The sequence below is a fragment of the Biomphalaria glabrata genome, chromosome 8 (assembly GCF_947242115.1).
Source record: "Biomphalaria glabrata chromosome 8, xgBioGlab47.1, whole genome shotgun sequence".
Classification (NCBI taxonomy): domain Eukaryota; kingdom Metazoa; phylum Mollusca; class Gastropoda; family Planorbidae; genus Biomphalaria; species Biomphalaria glabrata.
The window spans coordinates 9,240,157-9,259,811 of NC_074718.1; the positions used below are offsets into that span (position 1 = coordinate 9,240,157).

The following is a 19,655-nucleotide window of genomic DNA, read 5'->3' on the forward strand; positions in this document are numbered from 1 at the left end:
TGGTTTGGTTCACCCTTCTGGTACTCTGCTGCTCAAATTGATAGGGCAAGAGTCTATTAAGGCTTCAATGGCTAGCCTCATGACTGTTTTAAGTCTGTCTCCTGACGAAGTGGGTTCTCTCTATAGATTCGAGAACCCTTTCGTCTGGTTCTTAGTTCCCAATAGTCCAAGGGTGAGAGCCCGTATTCTAGGAAAGACTTTTGGGACTGAAAGCACCCTCAAAGTTGAAGTTTCAACCATTGAGGATGAAAAAGTAAAAATTACACTGCATTGGGTGGCACCCACTATTGTAAAAAACAAAATCATTGAGATTTTCCAATCTTTCAGTGAAGAAGGCTCCAAAGTAGAGCCTGTCAAGTTAGGCAATTCGGACAAGTGGGCCGCTTGGTTGAAAATCAAGAAAGGGATAGAAGTCCCTCATTACATCCACCTGAAATATGTAGATGATCCCAGAGTATATAAAGTGCTTATCACCATTCCGGGGAGAAGACAGCAATGTTGGCACTGTGGACAAGACCAACACTGGTCAAATCAGTGTCCAAATAGGACCACCCTGAAAGGGAAGGGAAAAATCCTCGATAAAAAACAGGAGCACAATGCTAAAGGTACCTATGCCTCGGTCCTGAGGGGGGAGGAAACAGTAGAAAAAAGTACTAAACAAAACGTACAAAATGAAACACAAAAGGACACATGGCTAGAGAGAGATGGGTTTACTTTGGTGGGTAACCACAAAAGGGATGGGGCCGTGGCCAACACAGTAGACACAGATACAAAAGGTGGGGATCTCTCCCCTACAAATCCTATCGATAAGAAAAAAACCCACAAAAAAATGAAAACGATGGGGGACAGTTCAACACCAACTTCCCCTACCAAATTGACAAGAAAAAGAACGCTATCCTCCTCTTCAGACGACCCTAACGGGGACACACAGCTAGAGAGGACGAATGAAGATCCTCGGTTGGAGGAAGAGAGAGGGGAAGAAGAGGGGGAGATAGAGGAGAATTCTTCCGACTCCTCGACTAAATTAGTAATAGACGAGGGGGGAAGCCCCACATCCATACAGTAAATAAACAACAAAACAGGTTAATGAAAAACATTTTATAAAATGATCACAAACATTCATACACACCCACACGAATATACACACAACCCATCATCACGTATTCATGGCAGACATTAAAATCTTAACTCTCAACATCCGTAGCTTAAATAATAAACATAAATACATAGTATATCTCGCTAGAAAATATAAACCGGATTTTATTTTCCTTCAAGAAACAAATACTTCTACCACATATCAAGCAAAACAAACTACAACACACATGGGATTCATGGTAGGTTATTTTAGCTTAGGCAGAGACTATAAGGGGGTAGCCATCTTACAAACATCCGATAGATACAAAATCACACACACTCACAACGACAACAATGGGAGGGTAGTAATACTTAGAGTAGTTTCACAAGAACAGAAATACACACTAGTCAATATCTACGCACCCGCTCAGAGAGGGAGAGAAAAACGTGAGTTTTTCCAAAACCTCAATGACACACTACAAACCATAAACATAGGAGAACAACTAATAATAGGAGGGGATTTTAACTTTATAGAGGCACAGTTAGACAAACAATACACACACACACAATATCCACCCTCTCAGCCGGTAGCAGAAACACACAACTACATGGGAGAAATAGTAAACTATTTCCACCTGGTAGATGCTTATAGGAAATTAGAACCGAATGGAAAGGAAACTACATTAAGACACAGATCCTACCAGGTTGAAACCAGAATTGACCGTTTTTACGCACCCACGGACACCAACATACTTAGTGTGACACATTTAGGAGAAACCCTACATTACTCCGACCATAAAGGTGTACTTTTGGAACTTGGAAAAAAAATAATAAAAAGAAAAAAAACAAAAGAATCCCATTGGAAATTAAACAACAACCTTTTGGAAGACCCACTAATCCAAAGAGTAATAAACCAACTCCTGCTAGCAACAACACAAGACATAGAAAATGAATACAAATTAACCAAGACGTGGACAATAATAAAAAATTCCATCAAACAACAATTCAAAATTTTAGCAAGAATCAAACAAACAAAGAGGGTAAATGAAGAAAACAGAATAAAAAATCTGCTTACTCAAACGCAGGATGAAATTGAAAAAACAGACCTAACCACACAACTTGAAGAGTTATACAAACACAAATATAGAGGAGCCGAAATCAGATGCAAAAACACCCAAATGTCGGAAGGGCCTAATAAATTATACTTGGCGCTAGAACAAAATACACAACAAAATAGAATAATAACCAACATAACAGACAAAGAAGGAAACAAAATACAGGAGAGTGACAAAATTATAGAAATTTTTACAAAACACTTCGTCAACATGTATAATGAAGAACAAACAGATACAGACGCACAAAACATATTTCTAAAACACTGTAAAACATTACCTCCATCAGAAAAACAAACGACAAATAGACCCTTTACATTAGAGGAGCTGAGGGCTGCTTTAGACACAACACAAAATAACAAATCCCCTGGCCCAGACGGTTTAACATATGAATTCTATAAAACCTTTTTCTCCCAAATAGGACCCCTACTACTAAGACTATACAATGATATGTTAGAAACAGGACAGACGCCTGCAGACTTTAATCTTGCATACATCACACTATTACCAAAAAAAACCTGAAAACAACACAACACCTAGTGACTTTAGACCCATTTCCCTTTTAAATGCTGACTATAAACTGCTGACCAAAATGATTTTTTTTAAGAGTTAGGCCCCTTATACCCCACCTACTAGGACAAGACCAGTACTGTAGCAACCCGGAAAAAAATATAGACGAACTGAACCACTTTCTACGAGACATCATATATTACTGTAAAGACAAAGACTTCAAAGCAGCCCTCATGTCCATTGATCAAGAAAAAGCTTTCGACAGAATTGACCATGACTACTTATTCAAAATACTAGACAAGACTGACATAGACAAGACTTTGATAACATACATAAAGCTAGTCTACACCGATGCCACAAGTCAACTAATAATAAATCAAACACTAAGCACCAAGATTTCTATTAGAAGATCTGTTAGGCAAGGTTGTCCCCTATCCCCCTTTTTATACACCCTTTGCCTAGAACCCCTGTTAGAGAATATTAGGTTAGACAAAGAAATTTTAGGAATAAAAATCCCCGGTACAACCCCCGTAGTAAAAATTAAGGCTTATGCCGACGATACCACCCTTTTCCCCACCTCAGAAAAAGACATAGCTAAAATTATAGAGAAATTTACATTATTTGGGAGGGCGAGCGGGTCCAAAATAAACATTAATAAATCCTCAATTATGGGACTAGGTAGGTGGGAAATCCCCCCCAACATTCCCTTTAACCTTAAAATACAGAAAGAAATAAAAGTATGTGGCATCGTGTGGACTAGCAACCCAGCACACTATTGCCGTGAACAGTGGGCGGAGATTCTGGCCCACACAAAGAACGTGATTAGAATGTTTCAGTACATGGCGACAACCATATTTGGGAGAGCTATATTAATAAACAACTTGGTCATCCCGAAGATAATCTACTTAGCAAATATAGTAGAACCTCTTCCTAATTTCATAAACAACATCAATACCACTATCAGAAATTTTATTTTCAAAAACACAATAAGGAACATAAAACACACAACACTCATACAAGACAAAAAAGAAGGAGGTATAGGCTTACAAGACATTCACACAAAAATCAAAACGCTTAGAATAAAATTTGTAGGGAAAGTAGTAAGGTCTCCCAATAACTTCCCCTTAGTATTATATTATTTTGGACTTAGACTAAACAAACTCCTCCCCATTCAAAACAACACACCCCATCATTTTGGTAACCATACACATCCATTCTATAGATCACTCACAAGACACTTACCCAGCAATGAAAACATAACACACCACGACTCAAAAACAATATACACTATACTCAGAGACAAGTTGAAAGAAAACCTAGAAGTTAGAATAAAGTGGGTCAGGGAGTTAGGGGTTAAACCAACCAACTGGACAGACACATTCACGCATTTACACAACAAATACATAACACCCAAAGCACGAGAAGTGGCCTACAGATTACTCTTCGGGATGACCCCAATAAAAGGAAGACTTTCAACTACAACAGGGTCCAAATATACCTGTGCAATTTGTAAAAAAGAAAACCATAACCCAGAGAAACACTTATTTAGTGAATGTGAGCTGGTTGAGGAAGCAAAAAAAACTTTAGAAGATATTATTGACGCAAACAGTCAAACCTGTGCAAATGTAAATACTGCTATTTTCTTTAACAAAGTACCTAAAGCCATAAATAAAAAACTAAGAGACATCAATGTAATTATTTTATCAGAATATAGAAACCTTATTTGGAATACCTACTTACAAATTGTCTACCATAATAAACAATACGCTAAAGTATTATTAGATCACATTTTTAAGAAAATTATTGAACGCAAAGTGAAACAATATAGCGCTACATAAAAATACCAAGATTGTCCATTAACTTAAAGAAAAGGGAATATATATATATGAATATGTGTATGCGAGTGTGTATGCGTGTGTATAGATATATATCCTAAATGATCCTTTTTGTATGTTAAAAGACCCTGTAACCATATCATTAAAAAAGCTAGTACTCCAAATAAATAAAAAAAAAACAGTGATCGCCCCTTAAAATTGACAAGAGTTAAGACAATTCAAGACAGTACACAATCACGAAGGCCACGCCTTGACCTTGTGACTGTAAAGACTTTAACCAAAGTTTTGATCTACAAAGACGAGCGAGTTAGGCAGGAGAAAACGAGAGATCTCATTCGATTAAAACAGAGAATCATATCGAAATGGAACATTAGGCCGTCAAGTCAAGGAACGGAAAAAACAATGAGGAACCAGGAGCGAACACGTGAAAACCCAAGAAAAGGGAAAGAAAAGAGTAACTCCAAGAAATCAAGAACAAGGGCAGACCTTTACGTTTTATGTAAACATTGTTTTTCTTCTGTTGTTACTGTATTGAGAATCAGGCATGACCACATGATATCTAAGCAAACAATTCTTTGTATAAATTTGTACTTTTTAACAATTATGTTCATAGTAACTTTTTTACGAATATTGAAAAAATACCACCACTTTCCGTATTGTGCATACCTGTGCAGTCTACATACAAATACATTATTTCTTACTACCTTGCAAACGTTTACAGTCTGTACATATATTATTTTTCTTCTGTTTTTCTAATATTGAGCATCAACATAACTTCATATCTCAACAAGCTTCTACAACAAATTGTTACTAAATTAGTATTTAGTTTCATTGTCAAAAGTTGTAAAAAAAAAAAAATAATAAAAAATTCTCCACTATCATTGTCAATATTGCGCATGCTTGTGCAGTCTACAGAGAAATAATATATTAAAGAGGGGAAGAGTAAAAATTTAAAAAGGGGGAAAAAAAAAGAAGGGGGAAAATATTCAAGAAAAAAAAAGTATATATATATATATATATACATATATATAGAGATAAAAAGATACATATAAAATAACTTTCAGTACGACTCTAATTGGTCCCTGTGACCAGCCACAGAGAAATTGTTTCTGAACAGAAACTCCCGATATACTGACTCTAGCAGACAGGATTTCCACCTTGATGATGAGGAAGTAGTTTTCCAAATCTCAAGGGAGGAAATCAAAAATTGTCTTTAAAAGGGAGACAACAAAAGAAACAATATAAAAGTTGAAATGCCTATGTTCGCATAAGTGTGTACACACATAGATGTGTATGCATGTTCGATAGAAGTTAATATAAAGAACTGGGGTAATGTAGCAAAGCACAAAGGAAACAACCATAAGCAATGTAGACAAAGTGGAAAAAAATGTGACTACGATGTTTAAAATGTTTTAATATCATTTAAGTTTCTACTTTCACTCTTTGATTGTTTCTATTTAATTACCTATTGTTGACATTCTCACCACATATATTTTAAGACCTTAAATTTCAAAAATATTCATTATATGCTATTGGAAAAAATAACGCCATATCTAAATGTAACTATATGCATTGCTATGTTTTGCAATCATTGTACTTTAAAATGTAACTACTTAATTTGTACGCTTACTAATAAAATATGCACCTTTTTTTTTATTATTATTAAAAAAAAAAAAAAAAAAAAAAAAAAAGCCCAATAAAGAGGCCAATAGCCCAAAAAAGAGGCAATGCCCAAAAAAGAGGCAAAGAAAAGAGGCAAAGGCCCAAGGATTCCTAGGATGTAAACAGCTCGACAACTGAAGTCAAAAGCTAAAGAGCTGAGGTATCCTAAAAAAAAAAAAAAAAAAAAATTGTAGTAGCTAGCCATCTTAAAAGGGGCAGACTTCCGGTTGTAGTATTTTATTGTTTCCAACACAAAGTATTAACGAGACAAAAAAAAAGTTGTGGTTTTTGTTTTGTAACGTGCAGACTTGTCTGTCTAGCAAATGACAACTTTGTGAGATGGATGATATGTCATTACTACAACCAAATTATACGCTTCAGCGCGAATAGATCAGATATGTCGATAACTGGTTGCAAGAGTATTTTAAAAATATCTCTTCTTTATAGTAACCAAAAAAAAAAATGTGTCCACACACTAACAGAAACACAGTCAGTGATTACAATAGGGCGTGTTAAGTGTATAGATACACTGGCCACTACTTCACAGCTGCGCTGGATCGGGCACCTATACCGTATGGGAGACGACCGCATGCCAAAAAATGACCTTCTTACTGGTAAGAAAAAAAAAAGGTGAACTTTTTCTTTTATTTAAGTAATTTTTTTTTTTCAAATCGTCTGCGTGAAACTTCGTTTTGTTGCTAAACTATAATGGACCTCATTCACCAATCGTAAACAAACAACATATAGTCACGTGATCTTATTGATAAAACAACGAAAAAAAAAACAACCATCATGAATTAAACATAAGATCGTAAACTATAAAGAAGAGATAGAGCACCATGTGGCTAAATGTTGTTTGTTTACGATTGGTGAATGAGGCCCAATGTGAAGCTCTGATACAGGAAAAAGTAAAGTAAACCTATAGTCTTAATTGTGTGTATTTTAAGTAGTTGCAACGTGAAAGTGATATGCCCAAAGTCAACTATAGGCCTAAATTATTTTAGTAATAAACATTTTCATGCCTAAACTAAGTAATTAATTATTAGGCTCAATTATAAGCAGCTTTTCTTGAAGCACTTAGATCAAACGTTGAATATTTTTACACATGGCGGAAAAAAACACACTAAAATAGCTTTTTGTTGTAAGTGTAACCAGTGTAAGTGTAACCAGTGCAAGTGTAACCAGTGTAAGTGTAACCAGTGTAAGTGTGGCCAGTTTAAGTGTAACCAGTGTAAGTGTAACCAGTGTAAGTGTAACCAGTGTAAGTGTAACCAGTGTAAGTGTGGTCAGTGGACACATGAAAAGAAGTGTTGGTAAGCTATCGGAGCTTTTTAGTACTGCGGAATGAAATCGTCTATGCTCTTCCGTTTAAAATGATTTCAATATGGTGGAAGCATAAGCTTTCTCGCTATAACTGACAATTTATTTAATAACAAATGATACTAAAGAACATTTGATACAAATATCAAACTACCAAACATTAACATACTGTTAAAAATTATACATCAGCTTTTTTTGTGTGTGTGTCTGGTAATGACCTTCTACACGTTATTTCTCTGACATCCTATCTCGGATCAAGCTGAAATTTTGCGCAATTATTTCTTTTACCTGACAACAGAAGAATCAATATTAAAAAAATAACCAATTAGTTAATTAACTATTGGAAATTAATTATTTGTAAGGTATATTGAACAAGGGAAAGAAATTGTACTTAACTGAATTGGTGGTATAGCTGATTTAGTCCCCTCTATAGGTCGACGCTTTAAAGTAGGTTTGAAACAAACAATAGGTTACGAAACAATCTTTTATTTTTTCATTCACCTCACTAGCAGAGTGGTTAGTATGTCGGCTTGAGGAGGCGTGAGCATTGAGTTTGAATTCAGATCGTTACTTCTTTTTTATTTTTATTTTAAAAAGTGAATACTGTAAAATTCACGCAGATATCATTTCCCCCCCCCCCCCCCCCGACAACACATTTACCAACTGGTCCAGACAAGTGATAGGATCATAGCCTATTGAGAAAGCTAAAGGTGTAAAATCGCGCTAAACAAAGGCAATTGGTAAAAATATTCCTAATCACACAGATTTATTGTTGTTATCTAAATCTATTACAGATTTAATTACATGACTAATCCAAACTAATTGATACACATTACATTTCGTATAAGCTTAGTTGTATTTCTTTAAAGTATTTTTATTGATTTTCTTTTTTTTTTTTAGTTGACAACTAATTTAGCAATGTGGACATTGTTTAGTTTATCGTTAAAAATAGACACAAAGTTGTTTCCCTTTGAAGTCGGTTATATATTTCTTTTTATATAATCTTATTAGCATATTATCGTAGTTTGCTTCCACGTAATGAGATTTGGCTGGAGCTCTCCCATGCAGGAAATAGAGCACGTTCTTAATTACTTTTTTTCCCAAGACGACCTCTGTCTTCAAAATATTTGGATAACATCATGCCGAGACGGACGGACAGAGCCACAGGTAGAACTATACATTGAGAGAGATCCTGCGTTGTTTATAATTAAACCGGTCTAAAAATAGCGATATTCAAAGTTCGACAACTATATTCCGTGATCATTTTCCTTTGTCCAACGTAATTTTTAAAAATTCTTTTTATAAAGCTTTTTTTATTATTTGTAGAAAAAAAAATCTCTGAGAAGATATTCAACAGAGATAATGAATTGTAGTAGTAATTTATTACATTGGTTATATTCAGGTGAATAGGGTAGCTGCACTGGAGTACAGAGGGAACCAGACGTTGTGGGCAGTAAGACCTGTCTTCTGCCCCCCCCCCTCTCACCCCTTTCCAATTTCCCATTGATGTAAACAATTTGTGTTTGGATAAGAACAGTTCCCAGTCAACAATTCTAAACGAACACATAATAAACAATTCTAAACTAACACCTACTGTATACAAAGTTAACGAATGTAGTAACAAATATATATATATTGTACATATAATTATACATTTAATGTAGTGATTTGATACCCATTTTGGTATCCCCCTGCGCTCCTTCTCTGAGATGGCTGCCCCACCCACCCGTCCCACGCTACGCCACTGGGTAGCTGTAATTATTTTAATGACCTTTCCTGACATGACGTGGAATGAAAACTTTTGTTTAGACATGGCCTATTTCTACCAGGCTGGACAATGTAAGAGAATGGACAGGCCTCTCTCTTGATATCCCACTAACAGCTGCTGACAGAGAAAAAGTGGAGGGATTTGGTTACGCGAACTTTCCCAGAACCCCTACCACGAAAGTCAAGGGACTGAATGACGAGGAGGAGTTATGCTTTCTAATACAACTTCTAATCAGAGCTACACGTTTTTCTTTTTTTCTTATAAGCCTACTACTATCCCAGAAATAGGGGGCGCGGTGGCTGAGTGGTTAAGCGCCTGGGGGACAATGGGTCGAATCTTGGTGAAGACAGGGATATTGAATTTTGGGATTCTAAGGCACCCCTGAAGGCACCCAGCTCTAATGGGTAGCGGTCTCTAGTCGGGGAAAGTAAAGGCGCTTGGTCGTCGTGCTGGTCACATGACACCCTGCTCGTTAACCGTAGGCCAAAGAAACAGACGACCTTAACATCATCTGCCGTATAGATTACAAGGTCTGAAAGGGGAACTTTTATCCAAGAAATTGCTTTTAAAAAACTTGACATATTGTGTAAAGTGGAAAAAAAAATTAGAAATACTTTTTTTAAAAAGACTTTTCCTCCACCATGCATCTTATTTTACTATTAATAACTAATCAATGTTAGATTTCTAAAACAATTGGAACATCCTTTTGGCTGGATGTGGCAAAATATGTAGGTCACAGCTGGGACTGCATATCCACGTGAAGCACTGCACTCCTTAAATCCTCGGACTCAAGGACAAGTCTTATTAGTGTGTTTCAAGTTTTAACCCTGGGCACCCATAACTTACAAATATAAAAACACAACCTTCTAAACTACCGAAACAAAACGCAAAGAGAAGGCACATTTTCTAATTTCATAAGCTAAAACCAGTTCCCTAGTGCCATTAGAACCGGTTGTCTGAATCAGCCAGAAAAAATTCTATGAATTTGCAGAGTTAATGTTTCTAGTTATCAAGCAGGACCGGAATAACACGTAGGAGGCAATTATCTTCTGTTTTGAAGGAACGTCTGAAATTTATAAGATAATAAGTGTCTTGATAAATTATGAGACCCGATATTTCCAAAATAGAGCACAACAAAATTACAAAAAATCTATAAAAAAAGGTATCTTGTAAGTGATAGGGAAGTAGGCTACTGAAAAGGATGTGTGCCGGTGGGAAGGTGTTTTAAAAATATCAACTCTCTCTGTCTTTATGTCTGGAACAAATCTTGTACACGTTATTTCTCCCACCCCAAAAATTCTCGACCTGTATGGTGACATATATGCACTACACAAAACAGCAGGGCTTCTGTCCAGGGCTTCTGTCCAGGGCTTCTGTCCAGGGCTTCTGTCCAGGGCTTCTGTCCAGGACTTTTTGCAACAGAGGATTAGAGTCTCTCAAGCTCTCACTCCAATGGAGTTTGATGATGATGATGATGATGATGATGATGATGATGATGATGATGATGATGATAATGATGATTTCTCCCACTTCCCATTCTCGGATCAAGTTGAAACTTCGCACACCTATGTATTGTCAATGACTACACATGAGTCAATTAAAAAACAAACAACTAACCAATTATTAAATCAATGAGTGGTTATTCATTATTAGTTTCAATAGAAAAAGAAAGACAAAAAGTGTTTTTTTACAAAACTTATATCAAATCACACTGTCTGTCTGGTCAAAAGTTTGAACACGAGTTTTTCCCCACTTCAAATTCTCGGATAAAATTGAAAATTTTCTGACTTAATCGACGACAATATACGAATCAATAAACTAAAATATTAACCAATTAAATAATCAATCAGTAGTGATTAATTAATTTTGTTTCATATAACAGTAAGGGAGCTAAAGCCTGCCATCTTGTAGGCCCTAATTAATGGCAGTAATTAACGGTTCTTTCCCTTTAATAAGCTTTGTTTTTAAAAGATTATTCTTTTTCTTTTGCTTGTTTCATATATATTTTGCTTGTTTCATATATATTTTGATTGTTTCATATATATTTTGCTTGTTTCAGATATATTTTGCTTGTCTACAACTTAACATACCACTTGATACAACGATCACACGTTTTTCAAGTCGAGTATAAATATTTAGACGCAGCAGTGTCCCTTTATTGGCCACTAAAGGTTGCCCGATTCGTCAATGTCCTGATGCGTGGGTTGTTAGTGAACACACGGATACCTCGGCAGCCGCGTTATTAGATTGCTTCCAAACCGTTTCGGCCGTCGACGACACAAACTTATCGATTTCTCCCCCCCCCCCTCTCTCCTAAAGCCTAGAACGGGATGGAGTCAACAGAAGACGTGGCACCGTACATGAAAATTGTGTATTGGAGACGTCCAGCGGCTGATGTTCGGAAGACGTCAGTTATGCTATTTCGCCGGCGCATGAATATATAATGACTGATATTTCATTGGAAGGTCTTGGTCTTTTTTTTGCGCACAATCGCTTTGCTCGTCAACATAGAATACATTAAACACATAAACACACACACACATAAACACAGACGCATATATAAAAACGCAAGAAAAGACCGGTCAGCAAATATAACACAAAATAAAAATAAACATGAAAAACATTAAAAATTATTTTTTTTTAAAGACAATGCCTCCTTTGTATAAAATGTTGTTCTCTTAATAACTAATGAATGTTAGATTACTAAACAAGGGAAAACATTTTTACCCTACCCTTAAAAAGACGATACACAAAATGTTCCTGAATGTTAATCTATTAAACTCTTGAATCAAGAAAACTTTACATTCGGAAATTCCAGAAAGCGATAGTTCTCTCAAGAACACGATTGTCCTTTCAAAATTGAAGCTGGATCTAGATCTAGACCTAGTTCTCTAGCCAAATTTCCCCCCTTTTTTTTTACATTGAAAAATAATAACGGTCAAACTGAAGATTTCCCTGTGGAGCCAACGAGCTAGTCATTATTTTCTCAGCGATATACATCAACTGTAGGCCTACTAGGAAAATTGTTAGAGCCGTTATTGAGATCCGCGTTTAGGTTCCTCCATAAAGCAGGTCATTGTGGGCTTCGACCACTAGCGGATCCAGAACTTTGGAGTGGGGGGGGGCGATTTTTTTCCAAACCCTAACCCTAACGCTCAGTAAACCCTAACCCTACGCATAAACGTGCATACAGTGCGCGCGCGCGCACACACACACACACGCACACATACACACACACACACACACACATATATATATATATATATATATATATATATATATATATATATATATATATATATATATATATATATATATATAAATATGAGAATTAAAAAAGCAGCATTTCTCAACCTTCGGCGAAAAACAAAACAACTGGGGCAGCGCTATAAGGTTCTCTGGTGAAGCCATAAGCGTTTTCTTGCTTTTTTCACTGCAGAAACGCATTCTCCTGACAAGTACAGCTCATTATTCATCAATGGAGTACGGGGCGAAGCCCCGACGCCAAAAGCGTTTTCTTGCATTCTTCCTTGCAGAAACGCATTCTCCTGACATCTACAACTCATTACCCATAAATGAAGTTCGCCCCGACGCCAAAAGCGTTTTCTTGCATTCTTCTCTGCAGAAACGCATTCTCGTGACATCTACAACTCATTACCCATAAATGAAGTTCGGGGCGAAGCCCCGACGCCAAAAGCTTTTTTTTTGCATTCTTTTCTGCAGAAACGCATTCTCCTGACCTGAAGCTCATTATTCATACTATTAAAAAACGACCTTTCGAATAATGTTGTACTTGAAAAATATTCTAATATGAATTTATAGTCCCTGAATACATTGCAAATAAAACCGATTTGTTCCTTGAAAAGATAGGATACCCCACGTATTTAGATTTTTGCTTTGAGGATCGCCGCCGAAAAAAAACTTATTCGATAAATAGTATTCAAGAAAACTCTAGTATAAATTGTGAGTTATAGTCCCAAATTTATTTAGCTAGAAAAATATCAGATTGAGTAAAGGTTGGGAAAAGGCGACTATGAAAACGTTATTTGAGTTTTGAACTCATCTCAATCATGACTCTTATACTGAAAAATTTCGTTTGAATTCTAACTTTTCCAATGCAAAGTCTTTCTTAAAATACTTATGATAATGTAATGTGAAATTACAAAAACTCTGTCTGGAAATGGGAATGGCGGTAGAGTGAAAACGATTAATCCTCGCTCCTTTACTAATTTCTGCTAAAGATTGCATTTGGCATTAAAGAATATGGGTGGGGCGACTCGATATAAGAATTTAATTTATAGTTTATATAAATTATATTAGTGACATATTTTTTTAATTTTGTAATTTCTTAACTATAATACAAAAAGAAAAAGTATTGATTTGTCCGATGGGGGAAATGCGATTGCATGTATCGCCCCTCCCACCTGGTACAACCCTTTTTCATTTAAATTTACTAATGATACAATTTGAGATTAGAGTGTGGTACGACATATTTACAATGGGTCACATATCAATACGTAGTTTATATTATATAGATATTCAACTAATTTATTCACAAACTATGATTCTCCACAAAAATAGGACCGCCCCCCCCAGCACTCAGAGAGCTAGACTGGGGAGGGCAGTACATGCAATCGCCCCCCCCCTCACCCCACCGAATCGGCCAAAATACCAGAAAGGGAGCGACATAATATAAAATGTATATATTAATTCAACTAATTTTGTTCACAAACTATGATTTCTCCATAAAAACGGACCGCCCCCCCCCCACTCAAAGGGTTTAGGTGGGAAGGGCAGAAGAGGTATTCGTCCCCCCCCCCCCCACCAATCGGCAAACAGGGAACGACATAATATAAAGATCGGTTATCAATAACAAGTTACAGGGATATAGATATTTAATTGATTTGTTAGCAGGCTGTGATTTCTACCAATAAATTGGACCGCCCCCCCCCCACTCGAAAGTGTAGGGGGGGGGGGCGGAATTGATACCATCGCCCCCTCCCGACTCCACCAAATCGGTCAACATACTAGAGGGGGGGGGCGAAATAATCTAAAAATATGTTGAAATATAAATAATTAGTATATATTTTTAACATAAGTAATAAATTCGTATACAAATTGTGTGAATCCTATACTAAAGTTCGTCCGCCCCCCCCCCCAACCGCCCCCCCCCCTGGATCCGCCAGTGGCTCCGACAGCTGTATTAATTCAGTGTCTCTTTATTTGTGATGCAGCCTTTGTAAGTGATACTTAGGATCTTTCTCTAGCATCTTAGTTCCCAGGGCGGACTGAGTGTCAAAATCGGCCAGGGCATTTCTATACCATTCGGTCCATAATTTGTATACCATATGATAGGCATCCAATTCTACCTGTCCTCAAAATCATAATGTTAAGTTTGATAAAGTATCCCTTTCAGACCTTGCGATGTATGGGCCAGAAGATGTACAGGTCATCTGTTTCTGTAGAGGTCATCTGTTTTTGTAGCCCATGGTTTATGAGGGTGTCTTGTGGCAAGCATAACGACCTGAGATGAACTCCTATTGAAAAATCAGAGCAGGAAGGACTAGTCCTCCCGTAGTGCTCTGGCAAGAAACTTAGCCGTCCGGCGTAGTGCCTCATAGCTACCATACAAGTCGAGTGACTGCACAGGCAAGTCCCCCCTTAGCTCGCGGAGCTGGGGACACTCGTACAAGACATGCGACACTGTTTCGACGCTCTCTCCACAGTGACGGCATCGGGAGTCAAAGTTAGTGCGGAACCGGGCAAAGTATGCCCCAATAGGACAATGTTCCGTCCTGCACTGCGCAACTATTGACTGCTCTGACCTCCTTAGTCGCCACCATGGATCGTCGTAAAGCCCTAAAGCCGGCCTGTTCTGGCGCCAGGACACCGGCACTCTCAAAGGACCAAACTAGCCGCTCGTTAACCATTCGCTCAGCAACTTTGCCAAGGGTTGAGGTTAGTGAAATGGGTCTGTAGGACTCCACGTTAGTCGCGTCTTTTCCCTTCTTAAGGACTGGCACAATGACAGCACTCTTCCAGGCCCCGGGCAGTCTGGACTCTGTCCAGGTTCGGTTCATAAACTCCAGGAGTTTATCTCTCGCAATGCCCCCAAGGTGTTTTACCATCTTAGGGGTAACCTTATCTGGCCCCGGAGCTTTTCGGTTTTTGCACTTAGCTATCGCTCTGTCCAGCTCAGCACGACAGAAGGGCGCGTTGCACGTTGCTTGGCTTTCCGGCTCATCTGGCACAACGACCAACCACCTTCACTTTTACCCAACTAATGTCAGGGTACCCATCAGAGCTTGGTGGATCTTCACCAGGATTTCAACCAGGGGCCTCTTGGTTCGAAAGCCAAGCTTTTCCACTCAGCCACCGCGCCTCTTCTCTACAGTAATAGGCTAGTACATTAATTCGGAAAATGTGTTCGATTAAATAAGTATTACACTGTACGCTCTGTTTATGTTACACAACGCTCAAAGGGTCACTGGTATATGAGAATATAATAAAACCTTTAACAATTCAATACGTGTTATAGTGACATCCTTGCGGCCATTTCGGTGGTTTTACCGGCCCATTTGGGTACCTGTTCTCGAAATCCGCAGTCAGCGTCCAAGACTCATAAGCATATTAGTATGTGGCCGTGACCAGCTGGCGTTGATTTTAATGTCGAGAGCTATGCCTTTGTCTTTTCAGATTGTTTTGAGTTTTCCAAGACCTGCTGTTGACTGTGCGATTCTGGTCAATGCAAGAAAGCGAAAGTCTTTTTAAAACCGATTTTGGATACAGACCTAGATCTAGATCTCTAGCCAAATTAAAATTTATACAATTCGTTACTTGAAAAATTACAACGGTCAAACTGGAGTTTTCTCCGTGTGACCAACGAGCTAGTAATTCATTTCTCAGCGATAAACATCAGCTGTTAAATTTCTTGGAAAATCGTTAGAGCCGTTTTTGAGATTAGCGTCCATGCAGGTTCCTGGTTCCAGTTTCTATGAAGTTCTGACTTGAAATTGAGGTATCGTAAAACCAACATTTTTATTTAAAAGTTTCTGTCTCTGTATCAAAGTACTTAATTCAAGTGAAACAGATTTGTTAAGCCAAACTTTTAGCATTATTCAAACGAACAGAGTGAATCCAACCTATCAACTTAGCCTCGAACACTCTACTCGCGTTTAAAAAAAATGCTATTTTACAAGTCTCATGTCGACTAGAATGTCCTAGAAGTAAATGTGACATCACAAGTTATTTTTAACTTAATGAACTTCAATTAATTCCAACGGTCACTTCTAAATCACGTAATTAAATGACTTCATAAGCAAGCTTTTAATTTTTTTTTTCACATTGCTATAATCCACTGGTGAGTTATATCATTCTAGTTAGAATTTATTACAATATCTCTATTCAGATCACACATTCAAGGGTGGACACGGTACTCGAAAAAGGCTCTAACGATTATCATAGAAATTGGACAGTTTATTTATATCGTTGGGAAAAAAATTCTAGATCATCGAACTTGAGTTTTCTCAGTGTAACTAATAGGTAGTGATATAGTACTAAGAAAATCGTTTGAGCCGTTTTCGAGAAACGTGTCCAACCATGTTTCAGGTTCCACCCATGAATTTGCAAACTGAATTGAGGAATTTTAAAAAATGTGAATTTTTTTTGTGCCTTTTTAAACGGTTTTTGTTAATGAAAAAAAATGTTTGCATAATCAATTGTAAAAACAAAACTGTTCACTTTTAGAAAATCAAAAGTCGCCTTTAGACAATAACTTTGCAAGATCTAATATATCATGATAACTTTTCAATATCTTTACTAGTTTTTGCGACGGACGGACTGAGAGACAGACCAAAAAACAACAACAAATAGTGGCTTTTCCTCTTTTGGCAGAGGACCGCTAAAAACAATGAAGTTTAGTTAAACTGTAAAACCAATACTAGAATATCCATTCTCTGGGATTCTTCAAACCAAGGAAACATGCTAAATAAAAAATTGAACTGTGAAAAAAAATCGCATATTAATTCTCGTAATAAAGTAAAATAACATTACTGGAAATAACACAATCCTTTAACTTAGACTCTCCTAGATAGTTGAATAGAATCTATTTGCAAAATATTAAAGAATAAAATACAAAAATAGAGCCTATAACAAGCAATAGAAAAAAAAAGAATAATTTAAAAACCCAAAGATTATTTAAGGGTATTGTTATCGACTATGAATAATTAGGCAAAATTTCAACTTGATCCAAAAACGTCTCAAAACCCAATGAGGGGACTAAATCCATATATATATATAATATAAAAATACACGTCATTTATTCCCCTTATTTCGAAATAAAATTAAATAATTAACCACCTACAATTAATTAACTATTTTTTTTATTGAGTCATGTCTTGTCAGGTTTAATGAATACCATAATATGTACTCAATACGAGAATAGAAATGGGAGAAAAAACATGTTTAAACTTTTTAACAGAGAGACAGACAGACGGTCAGAGTGAGTTGATATAAGCTTTGCAAAAATACTCAGAAAGATAGAGACATTTCTTATTCCATATGCCGGGACAGAGTCATATAAGTAATCTTTCTTTCCTAATGCTATTAGAAATGAATGTCCCGAATTAGCCAGAATAACCAATAACTTTGTAGAAAATTCATTTTTAACACGCAGTTGGATCTTAATCCTGTCAGGGGGAGGTATGGCGAGAGTAAATGTTAGTTTGATATTTTGGTATGATAGTTATATCCCTTGTATATGTATTCCCAGATTGTGAATGTAAACAGTCTTGCACATGTTGTGAACTGAATGGTTAAGTCTTCGTTGAATGTAAGAGAGAGTGTGTTAGTTAGTGAGGTCTTGTTCCCGGTCCAGGAAGGTTGGACAGTCCCTTCCTGGACTGGTGTTTATGTATTATTTAGGCCTACTGACAGTTAATATTATTAAGTATTAAAGTATAATCATTATTCATTGAAAGCTGGAGTTGAAGTAAATTAAGTATTTAGTGTTCTTATTTGTGTAGCAAGTTTTAATTAATTAGAATAGAGTAATCAAGCAACCCCCTAGCGAACCACAGCAACCAAGTCAAGTCAAAGCATAGAAATGAACCCCTGATATAAATTTTAAGGGAAGATCAGTAGTTCATAAGATACATTACATAGTGAATACTTTGCATATTTTGCATCAGCGGTTAAATTAATATTAATGAATATACATGATAATCCTGAAAAAAATATCTTACATTTAACATTTATTTACCATTTAATATAATTATCCTATCTTTAATATATATACACAGCCAATATGCTTTTACATAAATAGTGTCCGGTATCAAACAAAACCTATCAGACCGAAGACTGTATTTATAATCAAAACTAAAGAATCCTAGATAAATACCTTCGGGTTACCAGACTAATACCCTACTCTTGAAACAATTATAGCGCAAACTTGATTAGAATTATTAATGCAAATTTGATAACAATGCTACCGGCCCTTTAAGAACGTCAACTGAATAAGACGATATATATAATCACCGTTTCATAAACATCATAATGTAGGTGTTTATGGGGAAAAGATCTGATATTGTGCTCAATAATCAATAATAATATAGTGCTCAACCTTCGATCACGAAAGAAGAGCTTATTATGTAGCTATTATTATTATTATTATCATTACAGATTATCACCAACACCTGCAACTATCGTAAGCAGCAATCAATTATAAATTCTAAATTCTCTGTGTCAGAAGAGTGTGCATGGGTGTTCCTGAGCCCATTGTGCAGAAAATAAATTATTATGAACGCATAAAATGATGAGAACACAAAAGAGGTTTCCATTAATTGCATAAACTGTTGTATCGCAGAAAAAACAACAACATACAAACCTGTGAGGTTATAGGTTAAAATACAGGAGATAATAACACACAACAATAACAATCAGACTACTCACCCGGTTTGTTTCCAGGTCCGAGAAATTGATTACTTTGTGCTGGCACTTAGCACGCAGACACACACTCGCTCTCTTTCTCACACACACACACGCAGTCACACATCTCGTCAACATTCCAGTGTTGAGTAGCTCACGCTTCCCACACGCACAGGCTCGCGCCATCACGCTCTCTCACGCGCGCACGTTCTATCAGTCTCTGTCTCTGTCACACACACACACGTGCAGACGTCAGATGGGAGCACACCTCGCTCGCTGTGTACTAAATCCTACGAGTGGGTTTTGATGTGTCAAGGGGATGGGGGGGGGATTGGGGGTAGGGGGTTGAGGACGATGGGAACTTTGTGTGGCAGACAAGAGGGGTGGGGGGGTGGACTAAAAAGAGGAAGAGTGGAGGGGCTGGGGACTTTATGGGGATAAGATCGCAGC

General features: G+C 37.0%; 1 protein-coding gene across 2 annotated transcripts in view; it reads right to left on the reverse strand.

Moving 5' to 3' along the window:
- Positions 1 to 19,402, reverse strand: part of LOC106063601 (ankyrin repeat domain-containing protein 50-like) — a 38,499-nt gene extending 19,097 nt beyond the window's left edge. For both annotated transcript variants that reach the window (XM_056039109.1, XM_013222007.2), the window contains exon 1: positions 19,230 to 19,402. The gene's annotated coding sequence lies outside the window, so the exon portion shown is untranslated. The remainder of the gene's footprint in view (positions 1 to 19,229) is intronic.
- Between the last annotated feature and the right edge of the window lie 253 nt (positions 19,403 to 19,655).